This window comes from Dendrobates tinctorius, unplaced genomic scaffold (genome assembly GCF_039654945.1).
Source record: "Dendrobates tinctorius isolate UK_male_01 unplaced genomic scaffold, ASM3965494v1 ptg000034l, whole genome shotgun sequence".
Taxonomy (NCBI): domain Eukaryota; kingdom Metazoa; phylum Chordata; class Amphibia; order Anura; family Dendrobatidae; genus Dendrobates; species Dendrobates tinctorius.
The window spans coordinates 9,567,770-9,587,791 of record NW_027361702.1 but is presented as its reverse complement, the minus strand read 5'-3'; the positions used below and the strand labels follow the sequence as shown (position 1 = coordinate 9,587,791).

The window sequence follows — 20,022 nt, the reverse complement described above, 5'->3', positions numbered from 1 at the left end:
GTCACTTTTTATAGCGTATGGGACCTGCCAGAAATCTCCAGAGCCCTGAGCCAAGCCAATGAAATCAGGAGCAGGACCTGAGCACCTGACTCCTGGACTCCAATGAGAGCTCATGCCGTGGGCAAGCTCAGAAGCTGGGAAAAAGGACTTAGCCTCTGGAGACAAATGTGTGAATCTGGATTCCCGCATAGGCATTATAGAACCCAGATTCCTAACAGGTGCGGCCGGTGCAGCTGCAGTCACGGCTCAGTACCCAGTGAGCTTCTGTAAGCATGCCCCGACTTCTTCATTGACAGCTTGCTCTGCAGCTCATCTGTGAAGAGCGATCTGTCAATCATTGTGCCAGGTTGTGCAAACAGCTGCTCACTGTATACAGAGCGGAGATTATAGTTGTTCCCTGCACTGCCCCCATGATTGAAACTCGTTTTGCAGCTCCTGGGAGAAAATCAGTTTATTTTCTCCTAGTAGCCTCACTTTCAGTAAAGCGGCGGGCGATATTATAACCCTAAGGCTATGTGCACACGCCGCGGAATCACCTGCGGATTTTTCCCTGCGGATCCGCAGGTAAAACCACAGGTAAAGTGACCTGCGGTTTTCCTGAGGATTGGCCAGCGGTTTTCCCCTGCGGTTTGACACCTGGACAATGGAATAGGTGTCAAACCGCAGTGGAATTCGCAGAAAGAATTGACATGCTGCGGATTTGAAACCGCAGCTTTTCCTCAGGGAACAATCCGCAGCATGTGCACTTCGGATTTCAAATCCCATAGGATAACATTATACTGTACCATGTCTGCGGAACTGCTGCGGATCCGCAGAGGCAAATCCGCTGCGGATCCGCAGCAGAATCCGCAGCATGTGCACATACCCTAAATCTGCCATTTGCAGTTGTGCTCAAAAGTTTATATACCCCGGCTGAATTTTTAGAGTGTGTGGACACGCTGCGGATGCACCTGCGTATTTTTCCCTGCGGATCCGCAGGTAAAACCGCAGGTAAAGTGACCTGCGGTTTTCTTGTGGATTGAACAGCGGTTTTCCCCTGCGGTTTGACACCTGGACAATGGAATACCGTATTTTTCGGACTATAAGACACACCGGACCATAAGACACACCCCAAATTTTCAGAAGGAAAATAGGGAAAAAAATAATGTGTCAAATGGGGGTCCGTCTTACAGTCCGAATTCAGCTTACCAGGGAAGGGATCCGGCACAGGTGGAGGAGTGGTCACAGGGGTCGTTCGGTGTTCCAGGCTGGTGCAGTGGCCTCTAGGAAATCCCATCCCAAGCTGGTGTGGTGGTGGCTCTGTGCTGGGACAGGGGTGCTGTGCTGGGGAAGGGGGGCTGTGCTGGGGGCACTGTGCTGGGGCACCTTGCTGTGCTGGGAGCACTATGCTGTGCTGGGAAGGGGGTCTGTGCTGTGGGCACAGTGGTGTACTGGGGGCACTGTGCTGGGGCGCTGTGCTGTGGGCACCGTGCTGTACTGGGGGCACTTTCCTGGGGCGCTGTCTGTACTGGTGGCACTGTGCTGGGGCGCTGTGCTGGGAAGGGGGCTGTGGGGCGCCGTGCTGTACAGGGGCTCTGTGCTGTACTGGGGCTGTGGGGTGGGGTGCTGGGGGCTCTGTGCTGTACTGGGGGCATTGTGCTGGGGCGCTGTGCTGGGAAGGGGGGCTGTGGAGTGCTGTGCTGGGGGCTCTGTGCTGTACTGGGCGCTGTGGGGCGCCGTGCTGTGCTGGGAAGGGGGGCTGTGGGGTGCCGTGCTCTGCTGGGGGCTCTGTGCTGTGCTGGGGCTTACGGTGCTGTGCTCAGGGGTGCTGTACTCTGGTGCAGGGGCAGTGGCTCCGGTGCAGGGGCGGAGGCTCCGCCGGCATTTTCTCACAGCCCGGAGGCCCCCCGCACATCCGTAGATGCCATGTTGCGGTGGCCTCCGGGAACATGGACGACGGCAAGATGGCCGCAGGTCCCGGTACTGTGTATGCTTAGGTACAGATCTCGTCCCGAGATCTCGGGAGATGAGATCTCGTTGCCGAGATTTGAATCTCGTCTCCTGAGATTTCGGGATGAGATCTGTACCTGAGCATGCGCAGTAACCAGACCGGCGGTCATCTTCCCAGCGTCCATGTTCCCGGAGGCCACCGCAACATGGCAGCTACGGATGTGCGGGGGCCTCCGGGCTGTGAGAAAATGCCAGCAGAGCCTCTGCCCCACAGAGAACGGAAAGCCGCTGCCCCTGCATCGGTGCATAGCCTGCCACCACCACACCACAGAGCCACACCGCACCCGCACCAGTGTGAGTATATTGCGACCATAAGACGCACCCCCCACTTTCACCCAAAATTTGGGGGGAAAAAAGTGCGTCTTATGGTCCGAAAAATACGGTAGGTGTCATACCGCAGTGGAATCTGCGGAAAGAATTGGCATGCTGCAGATTTGATACCGCAGCCTTTCCGCAGGGAACAATCCGCAGCATGTGCACTGCGGATTTCAAATCCCATAGGATAACATTGTACTGTACCATGTCTGCGGAACTGGTGCGGATCCGCAGAGGCAAATCCTTTGCGGATCCGCAGCAGAATCCGCAGCATGTGCACATACCCTTACTTTCTTGGCCTTTTTTCAGAGAATATGAATGATAACGCCAAAACTTTCTCCACTCATGGTTAGTGGTTGGGTGAAGCCATTTATTGTCAAACTACTGTGTTTTCTCTTTTTAAATCATAATGACAACCCAAAAAATCCAAATGACCCTGATCAAAAGTTTAAATACCCCATTTCTTAATACCGTGTATTGCCCCTCTAACATCAATGACGGCTTGAAGTCTTTTGTGGTAGTTATGGATGAGGTTCTTTATTTTCTCAGATGGTAAAGGTGCCCACAATTCTTGGCAAAAAGCCTCCAGTACCTGTAAATTCCAGGGCTCTCTAGCATGAACTGCGCTCTCGAGATCTCCCCAGAATGGCTCAATGATATTGAGGTCAGGAGACTGAGATGGCCACTCCACAACCTTCACTTTGTTCTGCTGTAGCCAATAACACACCAACTTGGCCTTGTTTTTTGGATTGTTGTCATGTTGGAACGTCCAAGTACGTCCCATCATGCGCAGCTTCCGGGCTGATGATTGAAAATTTGCCTCAAGTATTTGCTGATAACATGCTGCGTTCATCTTTCCTTCAACTTTAACCAAGTATCCTGTGCCTTTGTAGCTCACACATTCTCAAAACATCAGCCATCCACTTCCAGTAGGAATGGTGTTCCCTTCATCATAAGCCTTGTTGACCTCCAAAGGTAACATTTATGGTTGTGGCCAAAAACTTCAATCTTGGTCTCATTACTCCAAATTACCTTGTTCCAGAAGTTTTGAGGCTTGTCTCTGTGCTGTTTTGCATATTGTAGATGAGATAGTTTGTGGCATTTGTGCAGTAATGGCTTTCTTCTGGCGACTCGACCATGCAGCCCATTTTTCTACAAGTGCCTCCTTATTATGCATCTTGAAACAGCCACACCGCTAGTTTTCAGGGAGTCCAATATTTCAGCTGATGTTATTTGTGGGTTTTTCTATGAATCCCGAACAATTTTCCTGGCAGTTGTGGACAAAATGTTTGTTGATCTACCTGATCATGGTTTTGTTTTTACAGAACCCCTGATTTTCCATTTGTTATTCACAGTTGCTGACTGGCATTATCAATTCCTTGGATATCTTTTTGTATCCCTTTCCTGTTTTATACAGTTCAACTACCTTTTCCAGTAGATCCTTTGACAGTTTTTTTGCTTTCCCTATGACTCACAATCCAGAAATGTCAGTGGCTGGCTGAAAGATGCAAGAGTCTGTCTGGATCCCAGAAACTCACTCAGCTTTTATGAACACATGCTGATTACAAGCAAACAGGTCACAGGTGAGGATGTTACCTTTAGTAGCCATTCAAACCCATTTGTGTCAACTTCTGTGCATGTTATCAGGCCAAAATCACCAGGGTATGTGAACTTTTGATCAGGGTCATTTGATGGTTTTGGGCTTGTCATTAAGATTTAAAAAGAGAAAACACAGTAGTTTGACAATAAATGGCTTCACCCAACCACTAACCATGAGTGGAGAAAAAGTTTTGGTGTTATCATTCATATTCTCTGAAAAAAGAGCAAGAAAGTACAAATTCTGCTGGGGTATCTAAACTTTTGAGCACAACTGTAATAGCATTTAGGGACTTGACAGATTCCCTTTATCTAAGGGTGAGACTTGCTCTGGACAAGTTTGTAGTGTAAAATAGCGCTCACTGTATGTGTTGGGGGACACTCGCTTGGCAATGGGATTAAGGCACACAGGAACAGTTTCTCACTGAAACCAGTCTATTCGGTTTACTTACTCAGCATAAACCGCATAATTTAAAGTCCATTTCATTACATTAACGAAACCACCACATTATGACCACCATTCTGTTCATATAGCAGATAAACCCCTCTGGCTTTTCTTACAACCCTTTTCTGAGGTTACCTTCCAGGAGCTCTGCTCCACATGCTGACTCCTTGTCAGTCCTGACTTCCAGGAAAGCTGCTTTACTAGGATCACTTCCCGTACAATGACTTGCTCAGCAAGGTCCCACCTGACAGTTCCATACTCTTAGAAGGTCGGTAGCTTCCCCAACACAGCCTTCACAGGCTCCGCAGGTACATGGCCTCACCATGTGCTATTCAAGAATTCTGTCCTCTTGCAGGACCTTCCACCACAGAGACCATATGACCACACCACAGTCTCATTAGAGCCTATGAGACACAGCCCCTTGATGGGAGGTAGGTGGTTGGCCAGTGCTGCTCAGCTCTCCGGCCAACCCTGTAAGTCCAGCCACTTATAAGCAAAACAAAGCTCGTGGAACTACAGGTCCCAGAGCAACATTTCAGGCTTACAGTGTAGAGGACCTCCTCCTCAGCGACACATACCGGCCATTCACAACAACGTCGGTCACTGTCTCAAAGTATCCGGTGTACATGTACAAAAATGCTTTCATTCACTATCTGAATTTTCCCCAGTGCACTTAAATGTAACTTAACATGCATACTGCACACATAATGCTCATGCACCGCATTGATACTCATGCATAATACACTTATATATACCTTATTTAAACATATTCTGCATATACTGTATATTACACACAAAAGACTGTTTTAGATTCCATCAAGCTTGAAGAAATTAATAGCCTTGCATGCAGGCTTGATATCCGTCATATGGTGGATCTAGCACTTCAACTTGTCCTTGAACCTACCGCAAAGGACCAAGCATCTTTACAATTCCTTCCCCTCCCTCTTCACTGCTGCGCGAATCAAGTTACAACAGCCAGTATATTACTCCTGCTGCTGTATCATAAAAGTATACAAGCTGGAGAGAGGCGAAATGAGCAATTTCTTTGAGTCTGGAGCCTCTTTCATTGTCATTCAGATTAGTCCTGACACGGTTTGCTGATGATGGGTGTCATGCATGTGCTAAGAATGTTATATGTTGTGGCAAGGATGCCATCTGTTGGGATGATGGCACCGCCTATGATACGTTCATAGGGCTGCTGCCTTTTATTGACCCAAATGGACAGATCAGCAAGTAAATCTACTATATTAGGCTGTTAGTCACAATAATTTAGCGAAAAGCAAAAGTAGCCATGCAAGTAATAACAAGAAAGATGACACTGATGTGTAAGTGAGCATAGCGAAGCATAGCACCTACATTATTCACAGGCTCCACGCCATGTCTCAATCTAGAGGATAGAATAAGGCTCTCGTGATGAAGGTTCTGGAGCTTGAGTAGCGCCCCAATCCCTTCCAGTACAATAGAAAGACAAATACAATCTCAGTTATCACTTGCAAATTGGATGAGTTTATTGTTGTACAATCCAAGAATGTAACACAATGTATCAGTCATCTTATGTGACCTTCATCAAAAGTCAGATTGCAGATGGATTGGTGGTATGTCGGTCTTACTGCATATGGGATGGTGGATGAACCACTAAGAAGTAACAGCACTGTTATGTGATTTGACTTAAGCATCACATTATATCCATGGTTTATGCAATAGTACACTCATCCAATTCACAAGTGATAACGGAGTGCTTGTAGTGGTATGGCTGGCACTCCTGGTCTATTCCCTGGTCTCGGTGCTCCCAGTGACTGAATGTTGTCCCCTGGTCCTGGTGCCGCCAGTCCTGTTCCCAAAGTCCCCTGGTATCAGTGCAGCCAGTGCCTAAACATTGTTTCCTAGTCCCGTTCCTGTTAGTGCCTGAATGTTGTCCCCTGATCCTGTTATGGCCAGTCCTGTTCCTGAAGTCCGCTGGTCCCAGTGCAGCCATTGTCCTGTTCCCGACGTCCCCTGGTCCAGTGTGGCCAGTGCCTGAATATTGTCCCCTGCCTGTGTGCGTCCAGTCCCTGACCTAGTATCCTATACCGGTGTATATGAACATAGACCTAGTTCATGTCAGCGAACCCGACCCTTGGGGTCCAGAAGTGCAGTACCGGGATCTGCCCAGAAGTGGTACCTGGCAGCTATCTGTAGCTCAGTCTGTCTCCACCATCAGGAGCACCAATTAACACCAGGTAACCGCTTAGCTACACCCTTGGGCAGGATCGGTCCTGTGGCACAGTGAGTTCACAAATCCAAAGGCGCAACCGTTGGGTGTATTAGTGCTGAGTTCTTTCTATTTTCTTTCAGTCTAGTGTAACAAAGTCAGGTAGACTATAGTTAAATCCTAGCACTACAGGCTCTGATTGCATCTGGCTAGTCCTGCATATAACCAGGCTAGCCGTTTTCCTTAGTCAGTTCAGGGAAGCTGACCAGAGCGGATTTGTGTTGAAGCTCAAGAGACAAGACAGACTTATCTCTCGTAGAAGAGACTACACAGGCCGTGTTCACCAAACTGCAAGTATCACTGGTTGCTATGGAAAATAGCTGTTGTTTTTGACCGGATTGGGACTAGCACAGCCGTGTATGAGTAGTAAGGGTCTGTGTTGTTTAGTTAGCTTTTGGAAAAGGCTAGGGATTTATGTTTATGGTTTTGTTATATGCTGTGCAAGCAGTGAAAAGTAAACATCACTTTGTTTTGATACAAGAATCCAGTTACTGTCACGATCCATTTTTGGATCTGTGTCAGTTTGGGCTGCTCACATATAAACTTTTTTCCTTTCTGGCCATCGGGGGTTAATGTCAGTTTTTTCCCCCGGTGGCCGCTGGTGTTACTACATGTTTAGTTAGTCTGCTGGTGGTGACCACTCCCACCTTCCTATATAAGGTCACGTGAGGCATCAGCTGGTGTTGTTGATACACTTCCTTTTGGATACCAACCGTGGTCAAGACAGGAGCTGGCTGAAAGTGTTAGGAATCTGGGTTCTATGATGCCTATGCGGGAATCCAGATTCTCACATTTGTGTCCAGAGGCTAAGTCCTTTTTTCCAGCTTCTGAGCATGCCCACGGGACGAGCTCCCTTTGGAGTTCAGGAGTCAGGTGCTCAGGTCCTGCTCCTGATTCCATTGGTTTAGCTCAGGGGTCTGGAGATTTCCGGCAGATCCCGTACGCTTTAAAAAGTGCGCATGGCCGTTATGCCATGCGCTAATATTTTCATACTGCTGCTGTGTGTATGGTGACAGATGCTTGGATTGGTGACTGACTCATTAAGAAACCCCTTCCCTCTGATAATACGTCTGTGTGTGTGAGTGGTTTTCAGTTAGTACCTGCGCTAGCGCCAGCGCGCACAAGCTCCATCTTTCCAACAGCTTAGCGTCCTGCATCGCGCTTGCGATATTTGTGGTTGCAGCTTGTCCAGGCGTGCGCAGTTGCGACGCCGAGCACACGTGTACACGGTAAGTCCGCTCGGTTGTAGTGACTGTATTTAACTACTCCGGTTTCCGGCTACCGCACGTGTGCCGCTGAGATCCTTTGCTGTTAACAGGCTCAGCGATACTATTTGGGTATTATTTTCCCTGCAGCTCTGTGTCCCTTAACAGAGCTTGCCTTATTGCTTCTGGGTGTGTTAGAACCCTGTGCATATTTGTGCTCTGCCTCTCTCAGCAGCGGTTTTACCATCCACCGCACGGTGGACCACAAGTGGCGAAGGCACTTTATTTTTTTTTAGTGCCTTCCGCCACTCCTAACAGAGAGCAGTGGTGCTTCTGCTGAATGCTGATCTGGTGCCTTACTCTGCTGCTCGGAGCATTGGCAGCAGAGAAAGCTAAGTGTTGTTTGTCTTACCTTGTCTGTTATCTTTCCTTGGTGTTATATTAGTGCAGCGGTGGGACCAGTGTCTGCACTTACCAATTTCCTATTGAGGGTTAGATGTAAGGCAAGTGAGAGCTAAGGTATCCAGCTCAGTGACAGGTTGAAAGAACCTGTTTAGGGATGTCAGGGAGATCGGGGCACATCCGTAGGAGAGTGCAGGAGGTGTCCCTTTCCCCGTTCCTTTTAGCAGGGCCCACCGTTGTAATTGTTTCCCCGGTGTTCACTTGTTTGTCTTGTTGTTTGGTGACCGACCGATCGTCGAGTCACGCAGGGCCAGTCACATATCGTGACATTATCCCCAGCCGTCCCATTTTGTCTGGTGAGCCATGGCCCAAATGCAGCCTTTGCCCAACTGCTTCAGACCCTCACTGATGAACTTAGGGTGCTGCGTGGTGAGGTGGTGCAGCAGTTGCAGCAATTGGTGGGGTTTGGGGCCTTGGTTCAGGTGCAGGCTCAACCAGAACCCAAGATATCTCTCCCTGACAGGTTTTCTGGAGGGACAGATACATTTTTGTTTTTTCAGTAGACCTGCAAGTTATACTTCAGGCTCCGTCCTCGTTCATCAGGGAGTGAGGAACAATGGGTGGGAATCATTATGTCCTTTCTTAAGGGTGATCCCCAATCCTGGGCCTTCTCCCTGCCGGTTGATTCACCGTCTCTACGATCAGTGGACGATTTTGCGGCATTGGCGCTGGTGTATGGAGATCCTGATGGCGTCTCCCTGCCTGAAACCCGACTCTGTAAGATCAAGCAGGGGGGTCAGCCTGCTGAGGAGTACTGCTCAGCGTTTAGGAGGTGGCCACTGACACTCAGTGGAATGACCCTGCCCTTAGGAGTCATTTTGTGCAGGGTCTGTCCCCAAAATTGCAGGATGCTCTGGTGCAGTACGCCGCCCCCAGGTCGTTGGAGGCCGCCTTGTCCCTTGCCATCCGGGTGGATAGATGCCTCAGGGAAAGGCAAACACCAAATGTGCCCCCTGTAGTCCTTGCTAGGGAGGAGGACACACCAGTGCTGACGGACGAACCCATGCAGGTGGGAGGAGCTAGTTCCCAAACGGTGTCGCCTGCGGTTTGTCGTGGTTTGGGGCATGTTTTTACTGTGCGCAGACAGGTCATTTTATCGGGGTCTGCCCAGCTCGCGCCAAAACATTTGTACCACCTACGAAGCCACGTCCCCCTGGTCGTGTGGAGGGAGACGACCAGGGAGTGTAATTTCCTCCATTTTTTCCCCTCAGTGTACCTTGTCAGCAGAAGTGTTGATTGGCAGAGTAACTGAGGGTATACCGGTGCTTGTGGACAGTGGAGCAGGAGTCCATCTGGTGAATGCTCACTTTGTCCAGACCCATGGCCTGAGGTGTAGGATGCTGGCTAAACCCCTAAGCGTCCAGGCCATTGAGTCTGTCCCACTGAGCCAGGGGAGGTTGACCCTAGTCGTGGATAATATACAGTCATGGCCAAAAGTATTGACACCCCTGAAATTCTGTCAGATAATACTCAGTTTCTTCCTGAAAATGATTGCAAACACAAATTCTTTGGTATTAGTCTCTTCATTTAATTTGTCTTAAATGAAAAAACACAAAAAGAATTGTCCTAAAGCCAAATTGGATATAATTCCACACCAAACTTAAAAAAGAGGGCGGACAAAAGTATTGGCACTGTTCGAAAAATCATGTGATGCTTCTCTAATTTGTGTAATTAACAGCACCTGTAACTTACCTGTGGCACCTAACAGGTGTTGGCAATAACTAAATCACACTTGCAGCCAGTTAACATGGATTAAAGTTGACTCAACCTCTGTCCTATGTCCTTGTGTGTACCACATTGAGCATGGAGAAAAGAAAGAAGACCAAAGAACTGTCTGAGGACTTGAGAAACCAAATTGTGAGGAAGCATGAGCAATCTCAAGGCTACAAGTCCATCTCCAAAGACCTGAATGTTCCTGTGTCTACCGTGCGCAGTGTCATCAAGAAGTTTAAAGCCCATGGCACTGTGGCTAACCTCCCTAGATGTGGCCGGAAAAGAAAAATTGACAAGAGATTTCAACGCAAGATTGTGCGGATGTTGAATAAAGAACCTCCACTAACATCCAAACAAGTTCAAGCTGCCCTGCAGTCCGAGGGTACAACGGTGTCAACCCGTACTATCCGTCGGCATCTGAATGAAAAGGGACTGTATGGTAGGAGACCCAGGAAGACTCCACTTCTTACCCCGAGACATAAAAAAGCCAGGCTGGAGTTTGCCAAAACTTACCTGAAAAAGCCTAAAACATTTTGGAAGAATGTTCTCTGGTCAGATGAGACAAAAGTAGAGCTTTTAGGGCAAAAGCATCAACATAGAGTTTACAGGAGAAAAAAGAGGCATTCAAAGAAAAGTACACGGTCCCTACAGTCAAACATGGCGGAGGTTCCCTGATGTTTTGGGGTTGCTTTGCTGCCTCTGGCACTGGACTGCTTGACCGTGTGCATGGCATTATGAAGTCAGAAGACTACCAACAAATTTTGCAGCATAATTTAGAGCCCAGTGTGAGAAAGCTGGGTCTACCTCAGAGGTCATGGGTCTTCCAGCAGGACAATAACCCAAAACACACTTCAAAAAGCTCTAGAAAATGGTTTGAGAGGAAGCACTGGAGACTTCTAAGGTGGCCAGCAATGAGTCCAGACCTGAATCCCATAGAACACTTGTGGAGAGAACTAAAAATGGCAGTTTGGAGAAGGCACCCTTCAAATATCAGGGACCTGGAGTAGTTTGCCAAAGAAGAATGGTCTAAAATTCCAGCAGAGCATTGTAAGAAACTCATTGATGGTTACCGGAAGCGGTTGGTCGCAGTTATTTTGGCTAAAGGTTGTGCAATCAAGTATTAGGCTGAGGGTGCCAATACTTTTGTCCGGCCCATTTTTGGAGTTTTGTGTGAAATGATCAATGTTTTGCTTTTTGCTTCATTCTATTTTGTGTTTTTTCATTTAAGACAAATTAAATGAAGATAATAATACCAAAGAAATTGTGTTTGCAATCATTTTCAGGAAGAAACTGAATATTATCTGACAGAATTGCAGGGGTGTCAATACTTTTGGCCATGACTGTATATCTGCGTATAGGGACTCATCATGATGAGTCCCTGTCATGCTACGTCTTGGGGGGAATGCTATCACCTATCGTTTTAGGCCTCCCTTGGTTGAAAAGACACAGCCCGGTCATAGATTGGCGGTCTAGGGAAATAGTCAGCTGGGATCAGTTGTGTGAGGGCTGCTGCCCTGGGGCTACTGTCTCTGCCGTCATTCTACAATCATCCCAATCATCCCCTTCTCCAGTGGGGGCAGCAGAGTTGCTGCCAGAGAGTAGGGGCAAGTCTCAACCCTCACCATTAGCCAACTCTAAGAGGCAGAGTCCTCGTAGGAGGAGGGGTCGGAGGAGGGTGGTGGTCCCCTCTCTGAATTGTGTGAGTGTTGTGACACAGGGGGACGCCTCTGTTGTCAGTTCCTTAAAGAATTCACCATCTTGTGGAAAACGTGTGCATGGCAATAAAAGTTCAGGTCCGGACCTGTGTTTGAACAAGTATGTATGGGTGTCCACCAAAAACATCCAGTAGAGGTGTGCTGCAGGCGTCTGGAGTTCTCGGGTGATTGGGCCGTATCGGATGTCGGCCATCCTTGGCCCGGGGACTTACCAGCTGGAGTTACCCCCAGTAATACCCATACTCAACTCATTACCCAGGTCAGTGCTCTGGGGATTTGTGGTACCTCCGCAGCATACGTTGTCACCTCCATCAGTCCACATTTGCCATGAACCTGAGAGTCAGGTGGTTGCTGAGGTGAACTCTGGTGGATCTAGGCGTCCTCACTGTAGGTGGTTTTCTGGTGAGGTGCGGTGTTGAGGGTCCAGAGGCCCCTCATAGGGGCGTGATGTCACGATCCAAAAATCACGATCCATTTTTGGATCTGTGTCAGTTTGAGATGCTCACATATAAACTTTTTTCCTTTGTGGCTATTGGGGGTTAATGTCAGTTTTCCCCCCCGGTGGCCGCTGGTGTTACTACATGTTTAGTTAGTCTGCTGGTGGTGACCACTCCCACCTTCCTATGTAAGGTCACCTGAGGCATCAGCTGGTGTTGGTGATATACTTCCTTTTGGGTACCAACCGTGGCCAAGACAGGAGCTGGCTGAGAGCAGTGGTGCTTCTGCTGAATGCTGATCTGGTGCCTTACTCTGCTGCTCAGAGCATTGGCAGCAGAGTAAGCAAAGTGTTGTTTGTCTTACCTTGTCTGTTATCTTTCCTTGTTGTTATATTAGTGCAGCGGTGGGACTTACCAATTCCCTATTGAGGGTTAGGTGCAGGGCAAGTGAGGGCTAAGGTATCCTGGTCGGCGACAGGTTGAAAGAACCTGTATAGGGACGTCAGGGAGATCAGGGCACATCCGTAGGACAGTGCAGGAAGTGTCCCTTTCCCCGTTCCCTATAGCAGGGCCCACCGTTGTAATTGTGTCTCCTGTGTTCCCTTGTTTGTCTTGTTGTTTGGTGACCGACCGGGTTGAGTCACGCAGGGCCAGTCACATATCATGACAGTTACTGTGTGAATGCTACCTACTGCCTACCTGAAAGTGTGAATCCCTACAATTGGTGAATGAAATGTGGGTGTGAAGTCCCAGAGAGCACAGGCAATTGCAGTGGAAAAATTGAATGTCCTGAGTAAATTCAGCTACAGCATTGTGAACACAGTCTGAAAGCATGGAGGAGCTTGTTAAGAGATTAGTCCAGCAGAAGCAAATCCAACAGGAGACTAGCAAACTCCTGATCCAGCAGTTTAAACAGCAGCAGCAGGAGATAAAGCAGCAGCAGTTTCAGCAGCAGCAGGATTTGCGGCAGCAGTTACAACAGCAGCAGGATCGGCAGCAGATGGCTCTCCTGACAGAAAATGTCCGGATATGGCACCACCCGCCAGCCAAAGTGAAGGTATTCAGGTGAGGCCAGGGACGGACTGGCCATCTGGCAATTCTGGCAAATACCAGAAGGGCCTATCTGGTCATGGGCCGCCTTGTCTGCTATATTGTTAACAGAATCATTGTTCTCAAGACACCCATACTGTTAAAAGTTGTGACGGAGCACAAAGTCGCTGACTCCATCACTTACCCCACAAGGCCACAGGTATCATTAGAAATATTGGTCTTGCAGTAAATCTTGATTTCCTCCATCCAGGGTAATATTAGTAATATTTCCAGTCTGGAGCTTGGGGACGGGGACAACATGGGCCTGTGTGATTTCAAAGGCCAGGGCTGAATTTCAGTCCCAGTCCGTCCCTGTGTGAGGCGAATGGTACGGGAGATTTTACAGAAATTTACTGTGGAGGATGATTTCGAGTCTAATCTAACTGTATTTGAGAGGCTGGCAGCAATGGGCAGATATCCTTGCTCTATAACTTACTGGGGAACCGAAGAAAGCATACTATAACCTTGCTCTGCAGGATGCCAAAGAGTACGACAAGCTGAAGTTGTATATTATGGCACATTTGAGTGTCACCCTGGCAGTCCAGGAACAATGGGTTCACCTGTGGCGCTACAAAAGGAACACACCTCCTCGGTCCCAGATGTTTGACCTGTTATACCTGGTGCTAAAATAGCTGCAGCCCGAAACCTGCTCTTCAGAGGGTGGAAAGAGTGGAAGTGGACCGATTTGTCCACTCACTACCGAAATCTGTGCAAAGCTGCATTGCCCAAGGAGATCCCCAGAATGCAGATGACCTTGTAAGTCTCATGGAAAGATACTTGTCTATGGAAAACTCCCTGAGCAATCAAGGGAGCCTGAGCTCGCATTTCTGGGAGATCCAAATAAATAAGGCAACCATGTCCACGTCTGGGGGGTGCACAAAGACCTAAGAGGGGTCAGAGCCAGGTTCAAAGGGTAAATATCGTACCATTATCTGTTTGAGGTGTCAAGTCTCGAGTAATATATCAGCAAATTGTCCCTTGACCTTGAAGCCCATGGACTGCAGTGTAGGCCAGCGCTACCCCTACTTTGCCTACCCTAATGCAGTGCTGTCCCTCTTCACTGTGAAGGGTCTCAGGAATGCCAGGTGACTGTGAACAGTATCCAAGTGATGGGACTCCTGGACTCAGGGAAGGGGATGGGAGTAAAGTGTACCCATGGAGACGCCAATAGCAATGCTATGGCCCAGGTGGGCATCCATGCAGACTGATTCCATATTCCACAAAGTGGGATTGGTCAAGGACTTGTTGCATGCTATTATTATCGATGGAGATTTTCCTTGTTCTGGGAATAAAGCTGTAGCACTCAGTAATCTGGTATGTCGCCTGGAGTCAGCTTTGCTAACAAAGGCACATGATGTAAACAGTTGATTTCCATTCACTGTACTGGTTAAGAAGGAGGATGAGGAAGCATCCCCTTAAGCCAGTATCCCTGACCTGGAGGAGTTCCAGGACATCTTTGGGATTTCCCAGCTCAGAGACTTAATAGTAAAAGGTACTCTGGAAAATGTAAATGCGGTTACCCTGGAGATGGGAGCCGATAATCGGTTTCCGCAAGGGGCCTGGCATAAAGACTTGTTGTATCGTGGGAACAAAGTGAAGGGACAGGTAAGAGAGCACCTCATCAAGGCCCAAGAGGAAAAACCCAGGTGGAATAATCAGTCAGCTCAAGTGCGACAATTTAAGCCTTGGTAAAGCATACTTGTGTTAGTGCTCATAGAGGAGAGCAAGTTCCTTACTCAGTGGCAGAGTCCCTATAAGGTTGTAGAAAAGGTGGGAGAGGTCATGTACAAAGTACACCGATCAGGGAAAGGGAAGGCCTTTCCCATATATTATGGCAACTTACTAAAACCTTGGAAAAGTAGGAACCTGCGCGAAACCCCTTGTTGATTTGCCCTGTCAAAAGCTAACCTTGCAGCTGTCAAAGTGGCAGGAATTCTGCTATCTTCCAAAAATCAGCACAGCTGAAAATTTGTACCCAAAAATAGAGGCTGGTTCTTGGAGTTACTAGATAACCCTCATATCAGCAAGTATGAGCATCACGTTTGGGTCAATTGAAAGTCCTGTAGGCTCTGTGTGTTGGCATGGGGTGTCCAGCACTTGGTTTTAGGGAAAGGGTGGGGTATCTAGCAAAACCAGGTAGTCTAGGGTTAACTCCTAGCTCTACAGGTTCTGATTAGATCACCTGGCTGACTTTGCATATAACTAGGCTAACTGTTCTCCTTAGTCTGTTCACTCAGGGAAGTTGAACATAATGGATTGTGTTGGCGTTGAGGAGAGAGACAAGCCAGAATTTCTCTCTGTGAAGAGTCTGCAGAGGCCGTGTGTGCCAAACTGCAAGTAGCACTGGTTGTTATGGACGATAAGTGTTCTGTTTGACCGGATTGGAACTAGCTCAGTAGTGTATGAGTAGCCAGGGTCTACTTTGTTTAGTTAGTGTCTGGACAAGGTTAGGGTCTATGTTTATGGTTTTGTTTGGTGCTGTGCAACCAGTGAAAAATAAACGTCACATTGTTTGGATGCAAGAATCCAGTGCTTGTGAATGCTTCCTACTGCCTACCTGAGAGCATGAATCCTTACACTGGGGATGCAGACAAATGAGTAAAATCTAGATGGGTAGGGGTGCTGAAGATAAGCGCTACAGAAATGTGCTCCGCCGCTCCATTCCTACTGATAGTAATGAAAACAATCTTCGGTCTTTGGATTGCATAATCTATGCAGCTATTATGGCGTCATTATTTCCATCCTGTGTTAAAGATTTCTTATTAAAATTATACTCGCCATTATGTCATATGAAGCTATAACATACGATGACAAGGCAGCTTAAGAGAACATAGTCATTACCTCGTCCTGCAAAGATCATACAACGGACGTTCTTTTCCTCTTCTCTAGGTTAGTATGTTGTCTGACGCTCACCCCATGTGCCCCAGTAGCCACACACAATGGGAAAATGCAGTTTACTCCAATAATAATCTTAAATCATAAATGTAATTGTGATGTGGTAAAATCGTGTCTTTTTTTCCCACAAACTGTTTTATTGATTTTACAATAATTAACCAAAAAAGTAACAGGGTGAGGTAAGTGGAAGGATGCAAAAATTAAGCCCTCATCCAGCCCCAGATCCCAAATAATAATAATATGCTCTATTGTAGATTGTGTGACATGGGGAAAAGGGATATCTGCAAATAAGAAGTAGTCTATAGGGGAGTGGATATTATGAACATTTGAGAAGTGAGTGTAATCCCTGTCTGTGGAGTAGAATAAATTGCAGGGTTCACAGAAAAAAAATCTTGTATTGCTGGTAAAATGATGGAAGCAAGTATTATGGAACAAGTAAAGTAAATCAATTTTGGAGCAAATCAAGTCAGACTCAAAGCGAAGATCACCAAGCTACGACTTGCCTACTTTGGACACATCATACGAACAGTGCAATCACTGGAGAAGGACATCATGGTCGGAAAAATAGAAGGAACAAGGCGAAGAGGAAGACTAGCAACCTGGTGGCTTAATACTATCAAGATAACGGTGTAGAAGACCCTGGTGGACCTATCTAGGCTTGTACAAGATTGATCTTCCTACAGAGCGTTCATCCATCAAGTCTGCCATGGCTCAAGATCGAGCTGAAGGCTGTTAAAAAATATATAACAAAATTATGGAAGCGGCCTTTTTGTCATGAAGGGTCATGGAGGTTCTATCCAAGTGCCGGGAAAGAACTGCATTAAAATCACCCAATGGATGATGTTTTCTAAGTTCTTAGTGAAGAGCAACTGGAAGAAAATAGAAAAAAGTTGTGTTGGGTTCATGAGATGTTTAGTAAAATGTTTTAATGTCATTGCATAGAGAAAGTGTTTGGGTACTCATCCAACATCAATATGTGGATCCCATAAGATGGATTGGTGCATTGTGAAGATTCCAGGTAATCTCTTCCAGTTATCAGGACATTCTAGGTAAGTGAATTGATTAGGGGCTCTGCATATCTTCAGGGAAGGAAATTCCTGAAAGTAAGCATTCTACATTTTCCTCAAATAGGCTTTTGCTTGTAGGAAACATTTCTGTTTGGCAGTTACAGTGGTTAAAAAATCTTGGTGATCTCTGAAGGCATCTGTGTGTTTACAACAATGGGCCTTAATTGTTGTGAAATGTAGGAATTTTGCAATCATCAGCCAATGTTTCTTGTGGCGTTCCATCTCTTTGCTGATGGCTATGTTTTCCTATTGTTAAGGGGGGCTTTACACATAGCGATATCGCTAGCAGTATCGCTAAAGCGTCACCGATTTTGTGACACAGCACCGATATTTCTAGCGATATCGCTACATGTGATACTTACCTCCGACCAGCTCCCCCGCTGGCTATCGGTGATCGCGCGAGAACGTCCTGGGCCGTTTCTTGTTGGTGGCTTCCTGCTGGCGCCGACGAGCGACGTGTGGAGGACGTCATCACCGCCGCGTCTGACAGGTAAGTAACGACCGCTGCTGTGTCGCTGCTGAGATCTGCCTGTTTGGCAGCTCACTAGCGACCATTTAGCAATGCACCAGCGATCCTGACCGGGTCATACCGTTGTTGGGATCGCTGGTGCATCGCTAAATGTAACGGGGCCCTTAGATTGAAATGAAAGGCCAGTTTGAAGGCCGCTCACAGGTATAAAGGAAGGAATTTAATCAGATTGTGGCCCTCAACTGCTTTAATGAATTCCTTTTTCTCAGCATGCATCCAAAGTGCATCTGCTGAGATGGAACTTCTTAAAGGGCCTGTTACACATAGCGATATCGTTAGTAATATCGCTATAACGTCACTGGTTTTGTGACGCAGCAGCGATATCGCTAGCGATATCGCTATGTGTGATACTTACCTCCAACTGGCTCCCCCGCTGGTTATCGCTGATCGTGCGAGAACGTCCTGGGCCATTTCTCGTCGTCTGCTTCCTGCTGGGCTTCCTGCTGTGGCGACGAGCGACGTGTGGACGCGGGCGGGAGGACGTCTTCATCGCATCGTCTGACAGGTAAGTAGCGACCGCCGACCACTGCTATGTCACTGGTGAGATCTGCCTGTTTGGCAGCTCACTAGCGACCACTTAGTGATGCACCAGCGATCTTGACTGGGTCATATCGTTGTCGGGATCACTGGTGCAATGCTAAGTGTAACGGTACCCTAAGTGTCATAAGAAGATAATTGCCAATTGTTTGTCTAATGTCAATGATGCACAGTTTCAGCAAAACCATTAACAATTAGCAAACCATTAGCTATTAATTTCTAATGTTTCAGTAGAAAGCAACGGTTGACATTTAGGAAGCATCATCTTAGCAGACATACACACCCGCACCAAGTACTATGTATGTCCCCACTCTTAGGGTACCGTTACACCTAGCGACTCACCAGCGATCCTGACCAGCGATATGACGCGGTCAGGATCGCTGGTGAATCGCTGGGTCGTCGCTAGTGAGCTGCCACTCAGGCAGATCTCACCAGCGACATCGCTGGGGACGGGGATCGATACTTACCTGTCAGACGCGGCGATCCTGACGTCCTCCCGCTCGGCTCCACGCGTCGCTCGTCGTCATAGCAGGAAGCACCGCAGGAAGTGGACAACGAGGAATGGTCCAGCAGCTTCTCGCGCGATCAGCGATAACCAGCGGGGGAGCCGGTCGGAGGTAAGTATCACATGCAGCGATATCGCTAGTAATATCGCTGTAACGTCACAAAATCGGTGACTTTACAGCGATATTGCTAGCGATATCGCAGTGTGTAACGGGGGCTTTAGTCGTCAGTCTTTTCCAGGAGCTGTTGGGCGGTATGATTTTTATTAGAGACTGATTGGGTTGTTGGGGCTATGTCTGTCTTGCATTATGCTGTGTGAGCATCAAGCTCTTCAAGGTGCTGTGTAATTGCAGTGATATGTGAGAAGTCAGAGTTGTAGCATTGTGTAGTACTGAAGATCAGGTCTTTTATGTAGGATAAGCATTAGAAGTCTGGAGACATCCTTTGCAATCGTAGCAGTCTGACTATCAGCTGGAGAACTTCAGCCGGACAAAATGGAAATACCAGGAAAATGAAGATGTTGGAGCTTCAGTTACTAGTGCCGTAGTGTTGTGATAGTCAGAAAGCTGGGAAATAGAGGCCACTGTAGCCATAATTGTGTCTGTTCTTTGGGTCTTTGGTGTTGTAGATGTCTTCGTGACCTTCTGTGATCAAGTGAATTGGCCATCTTCAGACTGGCACTTGATGGCTCTAAAGCAGGGGTCTCAAACTCAATTTACCCGGGGGCCGCTGGAGGTAGAATCTGGGTGAGGCTGGGCCGCATCAGGTTTTCCACAAGAAAAGCTCTTACAAAAACATTCCAATGTTATCAAATGTCTTTATTTTTTCATCTTATTTTGTGTTAAAAAAATAAAAATAAATTAACAAAATCATAAGAAAAAAAATAAATCAATCAGTAATAAATAAATAAAATGAAAATGATAATAATACCGCAGATATAGAAGACTGAAGAAACCACATATAGTTGCTGACTAGAGAAATGTAATTATTATTATTATTCAGATTCAGATGTCTGTGTGGCGCCTTTGAGGGTTCAGTCGCCACAGAGGTACTGCACCTCCTCCTGAGGTGTGGTGCCCCACTATCCAGGTAAGGTGGAGACACCTGACCACACTCCAACACATGCACCCCACACCACAAAGTAGTGTAGCAAAGCAACTTCGGCGGCTCCCTGCTTGGAGTATAGCATAGCACCCCTTGGTGGCTCCCTGCTTGGAACATGAAACGTGCTGGGAGGTGAGTGGAGTTTAGTTGAAACAAAAGAGCGGGAAGA

The 20,022-nt window shown here is 47.5% G+C and overlaps 1 protein-coding gene across 3 annotated transcripts in view; it reads left to right on the top strand.

Annotated features, from left to right (window-relative positions):
* DRP2 (dystrophin related protein 2) overlaps positions 1-20,022 on the top strand; it is a 227,894-nt gene that overhangs the window by 178,661 nt on the left and 29,211 nt on the right. The gene's annotated exons all lie outside the window — the stretch shown is intronic.